The 17,405-nt window shown below is 44.1% G+C and overlaps 2 long non-coding RNA genes across 3 annotated transcripts in view; both read right to left on the minus strand.

The window, feature by feature from the left end:
• The window catches only part of LOC146498744 (uncharacterized), a 193,763-nt gene that overhangs the window by 133,713 nt on the left and 42,645 nt on the right, over nt 1–17,405 (minus strand). The gene's annotated exons all lie outside the window — the stretch shown is intronic.
• The window catches only part of LOC146498747 (uncharacterized), a 46,729-nt gene that overhangs the window by 2,832 nt on the left and 26,492 nt on the right, over nt 1–17,405 (minus strand). The window contains exon 2 of one of the 2 annotated variants that reach the window (XR_014870416.1): nt 1–15,506. This exon is cut by the window's left edge and continues 2,832 nt beyond it. This is a non-coding gene — a long non-coding RNA (uncharacterized LOC146498747). Of the gene's footprint in view, nt 17,392–17,405 lie in introns of both variants that reach the window. The other variant, XR_014870415.1, reaches the window with a different exon arrangement.

Below are 17,405 nucleotides of genomic sequence, written 5' to 3' on the forward strand. Positions count from 1 at the left end.
CCTGCACAGTGTGAATAGCACAAAGATGCTGTGTACGCACTGAGCAGGTTTGAGTTGCTCAGTTGGATGCAGCGTTTTGGAGCATGAAGACAAACAAGTAGAACAACACATCTCCTCATTAGCAGCTCTGAATCAGCCACGTTAGCACCTTAACATGAATCATCACAAAGCCTCATGATTAAAAAAGAAAAGCGAAGCTCACGACGAGCTGGCATTTCAACAAAGCTTACTGACTTGTTTCAGCCATTATCTTATGAGAACCTGATGACTCGCTGCAGCTTCTGAGCCGCGGACACGTCCCTGCATTATACAACAGTAACACAACAAATATGAGTAATTGTTGATCTGGTAACACGAGTGGATGTTGAGGGGTTAACTGAGGGCTCTGTGCAGACTGGAGGCAAACTGGACTTTTCCTGTTGGAGCCTTTTGGAGTTAAACTGAGTTACCTGACAAATATCTGAGACCACTCAGCAAAAGGACGAATCAGAAATTATGGATGGAGCCATGCAAGCTACACATGCAGCTAACCTATTTTCACTCGACCCTTTTGTCCAATATGGGAAAGCTCCAGCATAGAAGCAGAGTGTGGCGCTGGCCAAGGGACCGACCCAGAGTCCAACACCATCAGGTGACGTCACAGTGGCCTCCACGTTTGTAAATCCACCCTCCTCCAAACACTGCTGACCCAGGGCAGCGAAATAAAGCCTGCAGATTCGCAGCTTACTGCATCCGCACCCATAAAGTCACCACTCTGACTTATTTAACTCCCGTTGAAGTGTAAAATAACAAGCTCTTCAAAGGATTTGTTGCAGAAGGCTCAGACTTGAGCTCAAAGGAAATGAAAACAATCAGGGCTTACACGAACTCTGCAGCAGCACCGGCCCTCTGCGCCATGAATGCAGGAGTGAGCGAGGGACACAAGCGCACACACATTTTGCTCTCGGGGGAAAAAGGCTTCCTTGTGGAGGTGAGGGCAGCGCGCGTTGTCGGCTCTCGCGCTGGCTTCCTGCTCTATTCTCTCCCAGGAAGTGACACCAAGAATGACAGGCCCGGGCTCCCACGGGTAACAGTGATGTCATCCTCGCTGCCGTTCCGTCCGTCCGTCTGCTCCCATCTGCGCCTGCAAATATAGACAGGAAGGAAGTGAAGTGGTGACGATTATTTTATGTAAGCTTTCTTGTCCTACGTGTCACGTTTGCTGAGTCACGCAGATCACTCCACTTTGCTGATCAGTGGGCTTTCTTCTGAGTCGTGACCTGTGGTTAACTCGGAGACAGGGACGTATGATTGGACGGACAGCGGGAGGGAGGGATGGAAGGCGAGCGCAGGAAGGAGGACGATTCATCAAACAGATGCACAGGATGTTCACGCCATTTAGCAACAACTATTAGTCACACTGCGGCACCGCTGTGTGCACCACCTGCCACAAGCTGCATCACCTTTAGGTGAGAACTGGAGAGTGAGCGTGGGTGAGTCGCCGACAAAGAAGAGGAGATGTGTTTGTTCTGCGGCCTCGGATTCGCTGAAGAGCAAAATAGCATCCACTCGTGCGGTGCGCGTACGAAAGCAGCTTCACCTTGAGAGATTACAGCGACATCTTGAAGCCTCTTAGACAAATGAGCCGATGCTGACCGAGGCGTCTGCTTTTACTTCACACGCAGATAAACAACCAAATGCAAACAACGCCCTCGCATGAGCACATCAACCTTTATGGCTTTTACAGTGCAGCTCACCAGCCAGCTGCATAATGTGCAGCAATCACATATAGAGGCTGCGCTCTTTCCTCAGTCATGAAACTGGAAACTGGGAGTCAAAGGGCAGATGTTGGATGTTGTCGGTGCACATGCCCCACAGGTTGGACCAACTTCTGGAGGAGGTTCAATGATGTGCACCCGGGGCAGAGTAGTGCCTGGAGCACACTTAAACGGACATGTTGGTGAGCATTTATAGCACTTTTAAAACAACCACTGATGACCAACGTGCTGCACAGGTAAGATCATCAAAAGTCTCTGATTTAAAAGCTGAGGAGTAAAAGAGAGTTTTTAGAGTGTCCCATGTTGGTCCTGATGTGAAGGAGCAGTCACAGCTACAGGGGTAATGAGGAGGTGTTGCATAGGAATGCTGTTAGGAGACGATAGGATACAGAAGGACAGACCATACTGGAATTTGCAAATGGCTGTGCTGAACTGGGAGGGACATAAGGTGGCACAAGAGAGATGAGCAAGTCGCTAAGAGGTGGACTGCATGCTATGCAACCTGGGAGCAACATCAGGTCGCTTTGGAGATCAAGAAGAAGATGCAAGTGAAGGCAGAGGCATTAACTGGTTGTTGAAGAAGGAAGAATTCCAGTGGAGATGAGATGAGACAGGATAGTAGGGAAGAATTACCAGATGACTGGGAGAGTACAGCAGTAGTACTGGAAGTGCAGGATTAGTACGGAGGAAGTGACGTATCAAGAGGATGAAGAGTGGAAAAGTGGCTGGAGACGTGCAGGAGACAGGGCAGTGGACTTTCTAACCAGATGAGGAGTGTATGAGGGAAGCAGAGAAGGTTTAATGGTACCTATTTTCAAGAACACGGGTGAAGCGCAGAAGTGAAGCAACCACAGAGGTTCATGAGCCACACCGTGAAGCTACGGGAAAGACTTGAAGCTAGCTTAAGAAGAGAGGTGGCGATCAGTGAGCAGTGGTATGGCTTCATGCGTGAAAGACGTCCACAGATGTGATGTTTACGTTGAGAGTGTTGACGGACGAGTACAGAGAACATCAGAGTGGCTCTGTGTCTTTGTGGATGGGAAACTGGACTGGTACTTATGGAGCACTTTTCTACATACGTTAAGCACTCTTAACTACACGCCTCATTCACACACATGCCTAAGCACTTTTAACGTAACACTCTCACCGTACCTCGGGAGAAATGTGCCCAAGGATACTTGGATAGATGGATGTACAGGACACAGAGATCGAACCTCCGACCCACTTCACTGGGAGTGACCCGGATGGATCAGAAATACGGATATCAGAGGCAGTGTTGGTCAAGGAACTTGAAAAAAGTAATCAGTAACTAATTACTGATTACTTCCCCCAAAAAGTAATCCCGTTACTTTACTGATTACTTATTTTCAAAAGTAATTAGTTACTTAGTTAATTGGTAACTGGTGATAAAGTGATAGATCTTTCAGCCCAATTCTACTTTTTCTGCATCATCATCATACAAAATGTAATCAAATGGAAAAGTCTCTTTTTAAAACTTGTTTTATTAGTTTTAATCTTTTAACTTTATGCATCAAGCAAACATTTAATTATATGCAACATTCTCTGACTGGAAGAAATTAGTTTAACATTTAAACCTATTTTCTGCACATTCCAGCACATAAAATAAAATATTTTTTGTGTTTACACTCAGTCTTTCAAATAGATGCAAGTAAAACACAGCAGAAAATAAATAAAGTCAAAGACTAGCGGTCCTGTTGCTCTATTTTCACCTGTAAAGCAGGAGTGGGGTAGGCGGAGGGTTACCCTGGTGCAGGTGTGCAGCGGTCAGTGGAAGAATCCGCGAGTTTCTCTGTGAGTTTCCCATTACGTCGTAGCTACTCGGTGCTTGTTTGGAAGTTTAGGGGTTTTTTCGCTGTAAAAAGAAGTTTTCTTCCCACGCACAACGGACACTAATGTTTTTGTCACTTTTTATGGAATCAAACTCAAAGTAAGGTCAGTACTTCCACGCTTTAAACGCTGCACGCTCATACTCTCTCTGCACTCGATATATGATCCATTGTTGATCTGCACACAGCTGTTGTCACGAACGTCGCACTCGCTTACGTCACTGTCATGAGACGTTCTCGCAAACAAATCACGGTTTCAGTAACGCAGTAACGCAGCGTTCCTACGGGAAAGTAGCGGTAATCTAATGACCTTTTTTGCAATAGTAATCCCTTACTTTACTCAAAAAAAGGAATCGGATTACAGTAATGCTGCCCATCTCTGATCAGAGGGAGCGCTCACGTTGAGCAGTTTGGGGACAAATGATGAAATATGTTAATTACTCATATTTCATCTCAAGAATCCAGTTACATTAACACAGATTTGGAAATTCCAACAAAAACCAAACAGTGTCTATAAACTATTAGTAGATGTTAGAAAACACAATCTAGCAGCTGCGCTGCGAGCGCTCTACACCAGCCGTACCCAACCCCCGGGCCATGGACCGGTATTGGTCCGTGAGTCGTTTGGTATCTATTTCCTGAAGGAGGTATGCAGTGTAGTTCTATTGAATGAAACCCCTCAATTATTCCTGCAACAGAGAATGACTACATAGTTCGACATGTGGTATTGAAAACCATTAATCAGCCTCTGCTTTTGTGTCTGCTTGAAACTCTCCCAGGGGCCTACTCCTCTAGCAGGCAGCCTGTCAGACAGATCCAGTACCTCAGAACCACCGACCCGACACTGATCTTCCCTTCCCGTCAACAAACCTCCCCCCTGTGAGCCATCTTACTGTTCAGCTGTTTCCAGGAAAATTAGTGTGGTCTGAAACTGACACGAACAGGCAAAGGAGGCCAGCAGATTCAGTGTACGCATTTACAGGCGATGAATCACTGCACAGTCACTGTTTAACTGCCATTAGCCCAATAATACTATCCAGAAGCGATTCCCTGAAGAGGACTAACATGCTGCCATTATGAGTTTTTTCTTTTGTTTCCTGTAAGTTGAGAGTGAAACATTTAGCAGGGGGAGAAAAAAACCACAATGTAAAGATCTCATGTGGTTTTAGCGCGTTAGCTATCACGTTAGCTAGCACATTAGCTAGCACATTAGCTAGCACGTTAGCTAGCACATTAGCTAGCACGTTAGCTAGCACGTTAGCTAGCACGTTAGCTAGGGCACAAACCTTCTGACTGTATCACCAATCGTCAGGAACGATGGAGGCCTCCACAGCTAATTACTGACAACATCCATAGTCCACCATGGATGGTTACTGACTGCATTCAAACCAAATATGAACCACTGTTTGCAACAATAGTTTACTCACTTTTTGGTTCAACTTTATCATCATCAGAAAAGCCTCTTCCACAAAGAAACAATAGAAAAAAAGTAGAGTTTTAGTCTAAGGTCAGTATCATGTCTGCCATCTTCAATGCAAACTATACCACAATATGACAAATGCAAAACTTATCATATCGCCAAGACTGTGAGAAATAACCTGAAGGCCTCCAGGAAATGTAACGGCGTATCTTTGGCACACTGACCGATGGGTACGGGCCCTTTACTGCTGTTACACAACATCTGAATTAATGGATAAATGTCAGGGCACAGCCATTTCTCTCACCAATGACATTACCATAAAGCGGTTCATGCTGTATGGAGCGTAGCCCCGGGTTACCGTGTGTATTAATGTGCGTCAGTGGTGCGGTTCAGGTGGGGGTCGTGCAGAGTAAAAGCCCAGAGGGATGTGGGCATGAGCCAGTGAGGAGAGCTACTCTGATGGAGGTGATGGTGATGGAGTGTTGGAGCATCAATCTCAGGGGAGGAGCGTACTAGTCTGTTTTACTGGAGCCTCAGGTGACTCTATCCTGGCACTTTATGAACAGGTTTTCAATTTCCATCCATGTTGTAAATCCAGAGGACAAACATGTGACAGCTGAGTTTGTAAGACAGCATACTGATTTTTTTCCAACAGGAGACTTCCTGTTTTTTTCCTGTGAGTGTCAGCTGATCGGCAGGTATAAATTAAAAATGAAATAAAGTACTATTAGCCCAACCCCCAGAGTCCACTGAAGTTAGCTGGAATGCATTGCATCGTGATGTTGGCTCCAGGAGATGTTGTCATTAGCTACAGTGGAGACAAACTCAAAGGTGTCATAACTGCTGGTCTTAACCCTTTAAGACCTGCCATAGAACCAAGGCCGCCAGAGCTTACTTTCTATTTTTAAATGCTGTGGAGCCATTTTTGGGAGCATTTCAAGTTGCTATACATCAATACAACTGTTATAGCCCATATTTTAATAATATGTCTGCATTAAGTCCATAGTAACTACATTAATTGCAAAAAGAGCAATAAACTACAAAATAATTGAAAATCGTTTTTTGTTTTTTTGTTTTACATATATTTCTACTTGGAGAAATTTAAGAGGTTTATTCCTCAAAACTTTAAATACAAAAAAGTTGCAAAAAATAGTTTACAACAACAGGAAATTTATTTTGAGTGTCTTCATAGTTTTATTTTTGAGATACACCAATTTTTAAATACTGCAGAAAAAGCGAAAAACAATCTTATGATGCAAATTTGCAAAGACAAAAGCATGTGCATCAAAATAAACTATTTTAAGCAGCACAATTTGAGTTCTGAGCATCCCAGAAACTATTCAGAAAAGCATAAAGTCAAACATGACTTATAAAAACACCAGTATAGGTTTTTAAGGCCTAAAAGTAAAAAACTACATTTTCTGCAAAAATGACGTCACTTCCAGTTTCGGGCAGTTAATGGCGGACATGCGATCGTTCGCGCTGACGTCTGTTTCAATGTGGGAAGTGTTACGAACAGCTGATCGGATCAGCAAAGTATGTTTCTGGAATATTATGTTTTTGTTGCTGCAAGCGCTTTTTATGCAGCTTTTGCAAAGCTTTATGTGGAAGGAAACCGTGACCAAGGACAAGCTGATGGCATAAGATGTAAGTACAACTCCTCCAGTTTCATACGCAAAAAAAATTATTGCGCTAGCTTACGTGATTCCGGTTCTACAGGGATTTAAAAATAGTTACGCAAAACGGAGCGTGCAGCTCCGACCGGCTTTAAAGGGTTAATGCTGCACCAGTCAGAGCTTCTATATATGATAGATGGAAAACTGCAGCTTCCAGTTTGGAACAACCAGCTGATTGGAGCAGGGTCACCCACAGCATCAATGAGTAGATAACACATGTGAGGAAAATCTGTTTGTTTCGTGTATCTGAGAGAAAGAAATCATCCAATATGATGACACTGGTGCAAAGTTAAAGAGTCCAGACTCCCATGGATGTTACCCTCAGCAGATTCTGTTAAAGCCCACATCATAAGAGAAACCTCGCAGTTCCTGAACTCAACCCATTTTCCATTCTGGAAGGGAGACAAAACAATAACTTCTCCTTGTAGAGAATTTCTAACAGCTGGCTTTGGTTGGACGTAGTTCTGGGAAGGGATCACTGCTTCAGACCACTCCCAGCGCCGTCGCCGCCAGCCGGGCTGTCCTGGCATGGAGGCCTTCCTCCCAGGACACAGATAAACAATCCTAACACGCCAGTTTAAAGGGGGGTAAAAATAGCAGCAAGCTCATAGACGTGAACTTCGCTGGAAAACAGGCTTTTTTAAGCTTCCAGGAAGAAAGCAAGCATGAAGGAAGTGATGTCAGAGCCTCAGAAGCACGGAGAGGCTGATGTGGTATCGAATCGGGAAAATAATCTGATGTCTGTGTTTAAAAGAACGGCTTTCAGAGAGCGGATGGGGGAGGGGCTGGTGGGGCTGACTGTGGAAAACAGCACCCACTCATCCCTGTTCACACACACACACACACACACACACACACACACACACACACACACAATGGCGATGTGGTGTAAGAGCGCCTCATGACGCAGCTCGAACACTCGGGCCTCGCTGCCCGGCAGACACACAGCAGCTGTGTGCGCTCACACGCTGAGTTAGTCAGCAAAAGCTCTAACCGGCACTTCAACGTTCCCTGGCTCTGGTCCAGGGTAGCTTCCTAAAAACGAGCGTCACGTTTACAGTAAGAGCTCGTACGTTCCCGGAATCTCCTGCCTGCCGACACATCGCCTTTTCCAAAAGCTCCTCATCTGAGACTAAATATCCCGTGCTTTCACACGCACCTCCTCACATCTGTTTGTGTGTTTCACTAGCTGTCAGTTCACCTACAACTGTAGGTGAACTGACAGCTAGTGAAAGATTCACGCCAAGGTCTGCTGGCAAGAGTGCAAACAGTCTGTGTGCAAATGAAGAGTCCTTTCTCAAAAAGAGTTGGCAGAAGTTCAGCGCTCGATATCTGTCTTTATACAGACTGGGATCTGTGAATGTATTATTTGTATTATTAATTCGCCTGGATTTCCAACTGGGCTTGTAAACAGGTTGTGGAAAGTTTTTAATAAGCTGTCACTGAACCTTAGAAAAGCGTGATGGATGGGTCCACACCTACGTGCTTCCTTTTTTTGGTCCAGCTAAGATGAGGGGCAGATCTGTCCAAACGGCCCTGTTGAGACTTGTTTAGATGTCTTTATTCAGATTTCATGAACTGAGGTTCTGTTGGCTTTTAGAGGCCATCACTTGACTTTTCATAGAGTCACTTCCTGCGGTTTCCTTTGATTATCTCCTGACAAAATGAGAGCTGTGTGAATTTGGCTGCCTTAAATAAACAAACAAGGAAGCAAAGCTCCGCCTCCTACATACTCTAAAACCATTCACAACATGTTTGGACTTCAAGCACCACGTGCACATGACCTCACTATAGTCTTACTCTACAACTCGATTGTTGATTTTAGCTGGAGAGAGGAGCTACAAGGACATTGTGCAAAGTCACATGGGATTAAAAAGTCATTAATATTTAGATGAGCAGAGAGGCTGTAAAAGCAAACACAGGTTTGTCGAGGTTGTCGAAACCAAACGCAGGTGGGGCTGAGATGTTACTGCATGGGAGGAAACAGCAGCCGGTCAAAGGAGTCCTCTGACAAACTACACTGCTCACAAAAATAAAGAGAACACTTAGACAAAACAATGTCAAAGTCAAACTGTCCACTTAGGAAGCAACAATCAGCGTCACATGATGTTGTGCAAATGGAACAGCCCACAGGTGGAAATGATAGGCGATTAGCAGGACAGCCCTAATAAAGGAGAGGTTCTGCGGGTGGTGACCACAGACCGCTTCTCAGTATCTCAGCTTTCTGATGTTTGAATGCTGGCAGTGATTTCTCTCTAGCGGTAGCGTTAGACAGAGTCTACAACCCACACAAGTGGCTCAGGTAGTGCAGCTCATCCGGGATGGCGCATCAATGCGAGCTCTGGCAAGAAGAGTGTCTGTCAGTGTCCAGGGCATGAAGGCACTACCAGGAGACAGGCCAGTACATCAGAAGACGTGGAGGAGGCTGTTGGAGGGCAACAACCCAGCAGCAGGACCTACCTCCGCCTATGTGCAAGCCAGAGCTCTCCAAAATGACCTCCAGCAGGCCACAAATGTGCATGAGTCTGCTCAAACGGTCAAAACAGACTCCATGAGGGTGGCCTGAGGGCCCGGCGGCCACAGGTGGCGGTTGTGCTTACAGCCCAACACCATGCAGGATGTTTGGCAGAGAACACCAAGATGTTGGTGCATGACCGGTTTGGCAGCGTGGTGTGGCATTTCTGTGCCCGCCAGAGAGCCTGACTGCCATTAGATACCGAGGTCCTCAGACCCCTCGTGGGACCATATGCTGGTGCGGTTGGCCCTGAGTTCCTCCTAATACAAGACAATGCCAGACCTCATGTAGCTGGATACTATGGACTGGCTCGCCCGTTCCCCAGACCTGAATCCAGCTGAGCACATCTGGGACATCATGTCTCGCTCCATCCACCACATTGCACCACAGACTGTCCAGGAGTTGGCGGATGATTTAGTCCAGATCTGGGAGGAGATCCCTCAGGAGACCATCTGCTACCTCATCAGGAGCATGCCCAGGTGTTGTAGGGAGGTCATACAGGCATGTGGAGGCCACACACACTACTGAGCCTCATTTTGATGTGTTTTAAGGACATCACATCAAAGCTGGATCAGCCTGTTGTGTGTTTTTCCACTTTGATTTTGAGTGTGATCCTCCATGGGTTGCTGCATTTGACTTCCATTGATAATTTTTGGGCAGCACGGTGGTTAGCACCATTGCTTCACAGCAAGAAGGTCCTGAGTTCAATTCCACCATTACGCCGGGGTCTTCCTGTGCGGAGTTTGCATGTTCTCCCCGTGTTTGCGTGGGTTCTCCCCGGGTTCTCCCCGGGTACTCCGGCTCACGTGTGGTGTCAGTTTGAGACTCCTACATCGCCTTGTTCTCGAGTTATCATATACACCAGAGTTTTAGAAAGCTTGATCTCAAACTCATCAGAGATTTTTGCTGATACAGCGATGTTATCAATTTCAAACGTGTCCATGAGCCCCTCCCCCCTGCAGAGTGAGGACAATACTGAGGTAAAACAAACCAACATTGTCTAAAACTAGAACTTCCCTTTAGTCAGCACGCTCAGTAAACACTGTGTGCTGTCCCTGTGAAAGCACCAGTGTTACAGTGGTATAAAAATGTGTTTGCCCCTTTCTGAGTTCCTGTTTCTTTGTATGTTTGTTGCACTTAAATGTTTCCAATCAACCAGTCGAAAGAAAGAAAAAAGAAATCAAAAATCGGCCGATAGATTTGACTTAAATCACCAAATACTGGTATCAGTTTAAAACATCTCTTAGGCTCTGATTTAGAACTTGAAACCTCTTCACAGACCTTAAGATCACTTCCGTCAAACGTCACCCTCCCAGTGACATGTATTCTGTTCTGACTGAACTATTTTTGCAGTTTTAGACTCTTTCAGCTCATGAGTTGGGTTTTGGACCCATGCACTGGGTTTCCAGCTGTGCTTTCAGATGCAGTCTGCGTCTGCAGTTTTGTTTGTGTGGTGGAACATTCAGCAGCTAAAGACACAGAAATGTTTCTCAGAGACAACAAACCACTCCCATGAGCAGCACTGCCAACTACGCCTGCATTTTAATAACCGTTGGACTCACATCAATAAGGACGGGGTGTTGTTTATGTCAGAATTCATCATGTGAGAATCAGGCCAGAGCAAAGTTGTGTTCCACAGGCCCGATCATGAGGAGCGGGCAGCGTTCAGCACATTTTCATTAATAGATAACAAACGGCTGCACAACACGCTGTGCTTCAAAGATTTTCAAATCGTATATAATATTTCGCAGTTATTCCTACATGATTAGGACTGAAACAGTGAACTGACAACTGTTCAGGCTACTGTGGGGTTAAAAACAGACATACGGCTCAGTGATCACCAATAAGTGATCCATCAACCAACAACTGCGGGCATGTAGAAACCCATTATTCAGTGCAAAACGCTGATGATGAGCACATACGCAGTCATGCGTATAAAAGATGTTTTAAGAACACGAGTGGTGCTGTGCGTGTGGATGTGAACAGACAATATGCATGACTGTGTTCACCATCTCCAGTGCTGAGTGCTCTCACTGTCAGGACTCAGATTTGACTTTGAAATGAAGCGTAATGAAGGCCCACTCAGAGTTTCACTTGAGAAGCTATTTTACATTCTGGTGCCTTTTCGATTAGTCTGGTGTGACCTGGACTGTACTGGCCAATGAGCAATCACTATCATGGCAACCTCTTTATTTGAACCTGACACAAAGCGTCCTGTGCAATTACAGGGAGCAGCCAAGGATGTATGACAGTCCAGACTGTGGTGAACAAAGTGTGCGCTGGCAGCAGATGGAATCGTAGCACCATGTCTCCATTACTCCGGTTGCTTCTTACCAAGGTTATTATCGTTAACGAAAACTAACGAAATAATGAAAATTAGAAGTGAAAAAACATTTTCGTTAACGGAAATAAAAATAAAAACAAAAAAAGGAAAACTAACTAAAACTATAATGAGTGTTCACAAAACTAACTAAAATTAACTGAATTTATATCAAAAATGTGTTTAGTTTTCATAGATGTGTGCGTGTCATACAAGAGTCAAGGGTGAAAATGAAGTTTAGTTTCCAGATTTTTTTCTTGCTGTGTCTCATTATGCCAGCAGGTGGCAGCACGTTAGTCCAGTCGTCTGTGTTGCTGCTCCGTCCACGCGCAGAATCATGTCAGGAAAAGTCGGGAGCCAGAGTCCAATTTGGGATTACTTTGAATATGACTGTGTTTTGGATAAAGCAAGTGTCTTGTAGTGGAAACAGACAAATTATGAGGGACGTTTCTAAAGGGAAAAAAATCCCACAAACCTTAAAGTGCACTTGAAAAGCTCACACAAGAAGGCTAACCTAGCTTACCTTGAGAAGGTAAGGGAGCACACTCAACCCTCATCCCCAGAAAACAGAAGCTAACCCCAGGCAAGGCAGCGTGATGCATCCCGAGACAACAGGACGGGGATATCTACACAACTGTGTGAGTCAATTACCTTCAAAAAGTTTATCAATTCACTTGAACCACAATTACGAACACCTGGTGCTGCGAGAGTTAATAGTCTCATTGGGGCCAAGATATACATTTTATAGTTGCCTGGTATCAATGGTTGTTCATCTGCCTTTATTTATTTATTTAAAGAACCCATAGGTGGGAATGTGAGTTGTCTGTCTCTGCGTGTTAGCCCTGCGACAGACAGGCGACCTGTCCAGGGTGCAGTATGGTAGCTGGAATAGCAACATACCCAAGGATGAGCAGAATGACTGATATGATGAAACTGGGATTTTGTTACACTTAATTATTGCAAACACAACTAAAACTATAACTGAAACTAATCAAAACTAAACTGAAACTAAGGATTTTCAAAAAAATAAAAACTAAACTAGCAAACAATTGGTAAAAACTAATTAAAACTGATATAAAATTGAAAATCTGAAGTCAAAACTAAATAAAAATAAAAACTAATGAAAATTGCAAAACTATTAAAACCCTGCTTCTTACAAATATTGCCCCCACAGCTCCATCACATTCACATTTCCCCCCACAGCAGGAATGTCATTACTCATCATAGATGAAGCTAGTTAAGGGTCACCATAACGATCCAATGAAAAAACTGTTACTATTTGGTTACATCAAAGTCAGTGCAAACAACAAATCTAGAAAAACACTGTTTCAGTTTTTTCTATACTGATTGGTTCAATTGTGTTTTTATGTTGTAGACGATGTCTAAACCAGCTGTTAACATTTAAGTGTAGGCCTGAACAATACTAAAGCACACCAATGAACATAATGCTTCCCTTTTTAACCGGCGTTTCTGCAGTCAATGGTACATGTAGGCAAAAATGACAGTGACTGCATTCTCATCCCCATATATGTGCCTGACTACTGAAGCTCACAGTCCATGCACTTCCCTTAGACAGCTCGCTGGCAAACACACCCAAACTCATGTGAAATTCTTCTTATAAATGGCTGAATAATACTGAAAGTGTGAAATTACGGGATGACTGACATGCTTAGCCCTAATAATGAAACTAGAACAAAGCACGGAGACAGACACCAGGAGACAGAGTTGAGAAATCTTTGTAGGCGTTCTGCCAGCAACACACTGTACATCTGTCATGCTGACTCAGGAAAATGACACATGCATTAGGCTGTAGCTTCATTTCACTTTCTTGCTAAAGTGTATTTGAGGAAGCATCAGGCTGTGGCTAATTTAAGACACAACGGGTGTGTAAATAAAAGAAGAAGGAACCATGAGCCTGGAGCCAGTCCCAGCTGTGTTAGGGTGAGAGGCAGGGTGGAAAGGTCAGAGGGCGACACAGGCAACCATCCACACACCACCATGCTGCACATTTATGTTAATCAAATATTAGTGTTGTGTTGGTGTGGCGTTTGTATGTTCTCCCTCTGTAGTGCTCCTGCTTTATTCCTTTTTTTTGTCGCACCAATGAGTCAGATCGAGGTGCTTCACTGTAACGTAAACACAATAATACAAATAATCAGACCACCTCCTATGAGCAAGCACACTGAAAAAAAGGGATTGGCCAGCTCTTGGATTTACGTAAGCATCTTGCGTGTATTTAACACAATTGCCTCATGCTTTAAAGTTAAGTGTAACTATATAGTGTAGAAACTACATAATATGCAGAGAGGGTATATTAAATTGTTCATATCATGTTCAAGTGAAGTAAGTCAATAATATAGCAATGTTAAATCCCGCGACACTGCACGGGATTTCAGTCTCGCACTCTTTGGATCGTGGTTTCAGGAAGGCATCCATCTCAGTCAAGTCGAGCAGCCACCTCTACTTTTTTTGGTATACCAAAAAAAGTAAATTGGGTGGTTGTTACATTAAAAAAGTCTACCTTGTAATTTGAACACAATAATTTCATGTTTCTATGAACGTAATTAAATCATGTAGGATTTGCATGGAATTCAAAAACTTAATTTGTTCTTGTTGAGATGACAGGATACAATCTAGTAAGAGCGGTTAGTTGCTGAACTCATGAAATTCACAAGATCGCACAAGATTTCAAACTGCAGGAAAATCAGTGGAGTTATAAGAGGCAGAGAACTACACACACACCACGTGCATGCTATTGCTATTTATTGTGGATTAACCTGTCGAGGACAAAAACAAAAAAATTCTGCATCAAATACAGGAAATCATAGCTTTCCTGTATTTCCTACATTGTTGGCATGCTGGTTAGTGCTGTTGCTTCACAGTAAGAAGGTCCTGGGTTCAAATCCACATTCTGGCTAGTTTGCAGTGGCTTCTCTCTGGGTATTCTGGTTTCCTCCCACAGTTAAAAGTCATGCAGTTATTAGAGTTAGGGTTAACTGGTGATTCTAAATTACCCGTGAATGTAAGTGCACGTGGTTGTTTGTTTCTATGTGATAGACTGGTGAGCTGTCCAGGGTGTACCCTGCCTCGTAACCTATCACTTCAGGGTTATTTCCCAGCCCTCCTGCAACCCGGAGGATGGTAGTCATTGTAAATCCATTCAATTTTTATGGTAACCAGACTGTAGATTTTGTTGAACATTATGTAATATGAAGACAACATGTAGTATTTAAGTGACCAAGTAGTATTGGGGTAAAAGTTATTGAATAGTGTTGAAATAAAATGACAAAATTGTGAAGGATTAAAATATTCCAAGAGCTCAACTTACTTCATCTGAACATGTTTCAATCGTGTTTTATGAACACCAAATGCACAGGTTTACTGAATATGAAAAAGTTGTGTTGATTTAACTCAGTTGTTTAGGTTTCTGCCAAAGCAAAACATTTGTGTGCAACAAATGTCCACTATTGAATCAAGTAAATCCAACATGGCCTTTTTTTCAGTGCATTTGGCGAGAGTGGGAAGGAAAAACTCCCTTTTAACAGGAAGAAACCTCCAGTAATACAAAGACTGAGGACTGTGAGGGGAGTATGCTGCTTGGTAAGAGACGCCTACGAAAAGCCTGGTTAGAACTTTAAAGTGTAGCTGAAACTAATTTGATGATTCAAAGGTTTCTATGATTCTGAACACTTTGGCAAACAAGACTCACACTAAAGAGGAATATGGCTGGAAAACGAGGAATAAGTCGAATCATTAACTGCACTGAAGTACTGTACGACAGCTCTGCTGTTTGAGACCAAGGACAGCTCGTGTACATCATATTTATATATTTACCGTCGACCTGACAGAGAGCTCAGCGTCCTCTCTTATGCAACAAATATACAGTGTGCTGTATCAGAAACATTATATAACTTACTGAGTCCAACGCTGTAGTTACATCACAGCCTCTCTGCTCTGGTCTTCATCAGCTTCTGCCAGCGTAGAAAAACAGAGTCAATACACCTGCCACAGCAAAGTGTCACTGCAGAGATGAAGAAGTAGGGCTGTGCGATATGACCAGAATCTCATATCCTGATATAAGACATCTATCGTCCTGATAACGATATAAATCACAAAAATGTAACATTTTCTGTAAATTCTGTGACTCTCAGGCAGCTCGACTTGCGTGAAGTGTTTCCAGCTGTGCGTCATGTAGCTGGAGTCGAGTGTTTTAACCGATGCATGAAATGATACATTTTTAGACATAAGTTGTAACGGCGCCGTTTTCTTTGTGAGTATTTATTACACGGCGTGCTGCGGGGAAAAGCCTGTTCTAACGTTTGAGTCTAAGGTTTATTTTTTAGCACCTGGCGGCTCTTTTTTACTTCTCATCCGTAAATAATCTGCTCTTTCACCTGATTCAGTTTATTTTGAAAAGTCTCAACAGGATCTTGAGCTTTATTGTGAAAGGTTTATGTGGAAAATAAACAAGCGGACACGCAAAACAGGCGCTTGTCCGTCTGTAGTGTGGTTATATTAAATATAAGAGAAAGAGAGAACTTTAAGAAATTAATAATAACTACAGTGACATCAAAACATGAAAAAATTTTACGACACCACGAAACAAACGACAGCGTAAAATGAAACGATGTTTTTATATCATCATCAGATATATATCGTTATATCAAACAGCCCTATGAAGAAGAGTAAGAAACACTGCAGATCACAAGTTATTGATCTGCTTTTGGCCTGAGTTGGTTAATAACTGTGTTGACTGTGACTCGTGTCTGATTTAAGGGACGGCCCGTGGCCATTAGTCAGGCTGCTTACAGGACTGGCCTGTGGAGCCGCACAAGAACCAGCGAAATGCTTCCCAGTCCATGTTCCTCATCAACCACTTGAAAAGCGTTCTGACCCAAAGCACCACCTACACATGTGGATGAGATCACAGCTACAGACTATCAGACGCTTGACCAGCACAGAGACACGCCCCTCTGTGACACAGCCTCTCAGCTGATACTTCCAAGTCAAACAAAGCGCTCGGCCCGGTCCCCGCCGGTCCCCGCCCAGCAGGAAATGATGAAAGGCCGCCTCGTGTCACGCCTCTGGCTCCTGTCTTAGGGCGCTCCTTTGAACCAAATTAATGGTCAGGTGTTTTGCTGTGGTTGGTGAAAACAAGCGGTGATTTCTCACTTTTATCAGGCAGGTAAAGTGAGAGGAGATCAAACACCAGAGAGCTATGAGGTCACTCAGCTGACGAGTGGAAAGTCCCTCATTAATTGAATAACATGAAAGGACAATAGCACTGCTTCCATCCAAGTTTCAGTCATTTGACACCCAAGTTACTGCTCAGAAATTACACCTCAGTTGTGTCTCTAGGGTTTGTACATTACAAGGGATTATATTACAAGAAAGTCAGAAAGATTTATGGTTGTGATGTCACAGATTCAGAAGAAAAACGGTTCACGTACAACAAGATGTCAGCTTCTTAGTCTAACTCTCCAAAAGCAGCTCCGATGGACTCGTCCCAGGAAAACGACACCAGGACACGTCTGACTCCTTACCTGCGTTTAGTGTCTCATCAAGACTCCCAGACTTTCACTGCTCCGCTCTACCCGACACACGCTGACACACACACTAACACACACACAACAACCCTGCTCGACAGCCTCTCCCCCCGCGCTGCCTACCTGGCCTTGACAGCAGAGCATTACAGAGACGTGGCGGGTTAATTGTTTATGGCTGGGCTGGGTCATAGCAGTGGATCCTGTTACTTTCCACTGACGTGAGTTCACGGAGGAAGGCACGCAGGCAGGTAAACAAACCCGGGCGAGGTGAGTGGAGCGCGCTCACACACACCCACCTCCACGGGCGCTCCTGTGAACAAGCCG

Source organism: Neolamprologus multifasciatus, chromosome 17 (assembly GCF_963576455.1).
Source record: "Neolamprologus multifasciatus chromosome 17, fNeoMul1.2, whole genome shotgun sequence".
Taxonomy (NCBI): Eukaryota; Metazoa; Chordata; class Actinopteri; order Cichliformes; family Cichlidae; genus Neolamprologus; species Neolamprologus multifasciatus.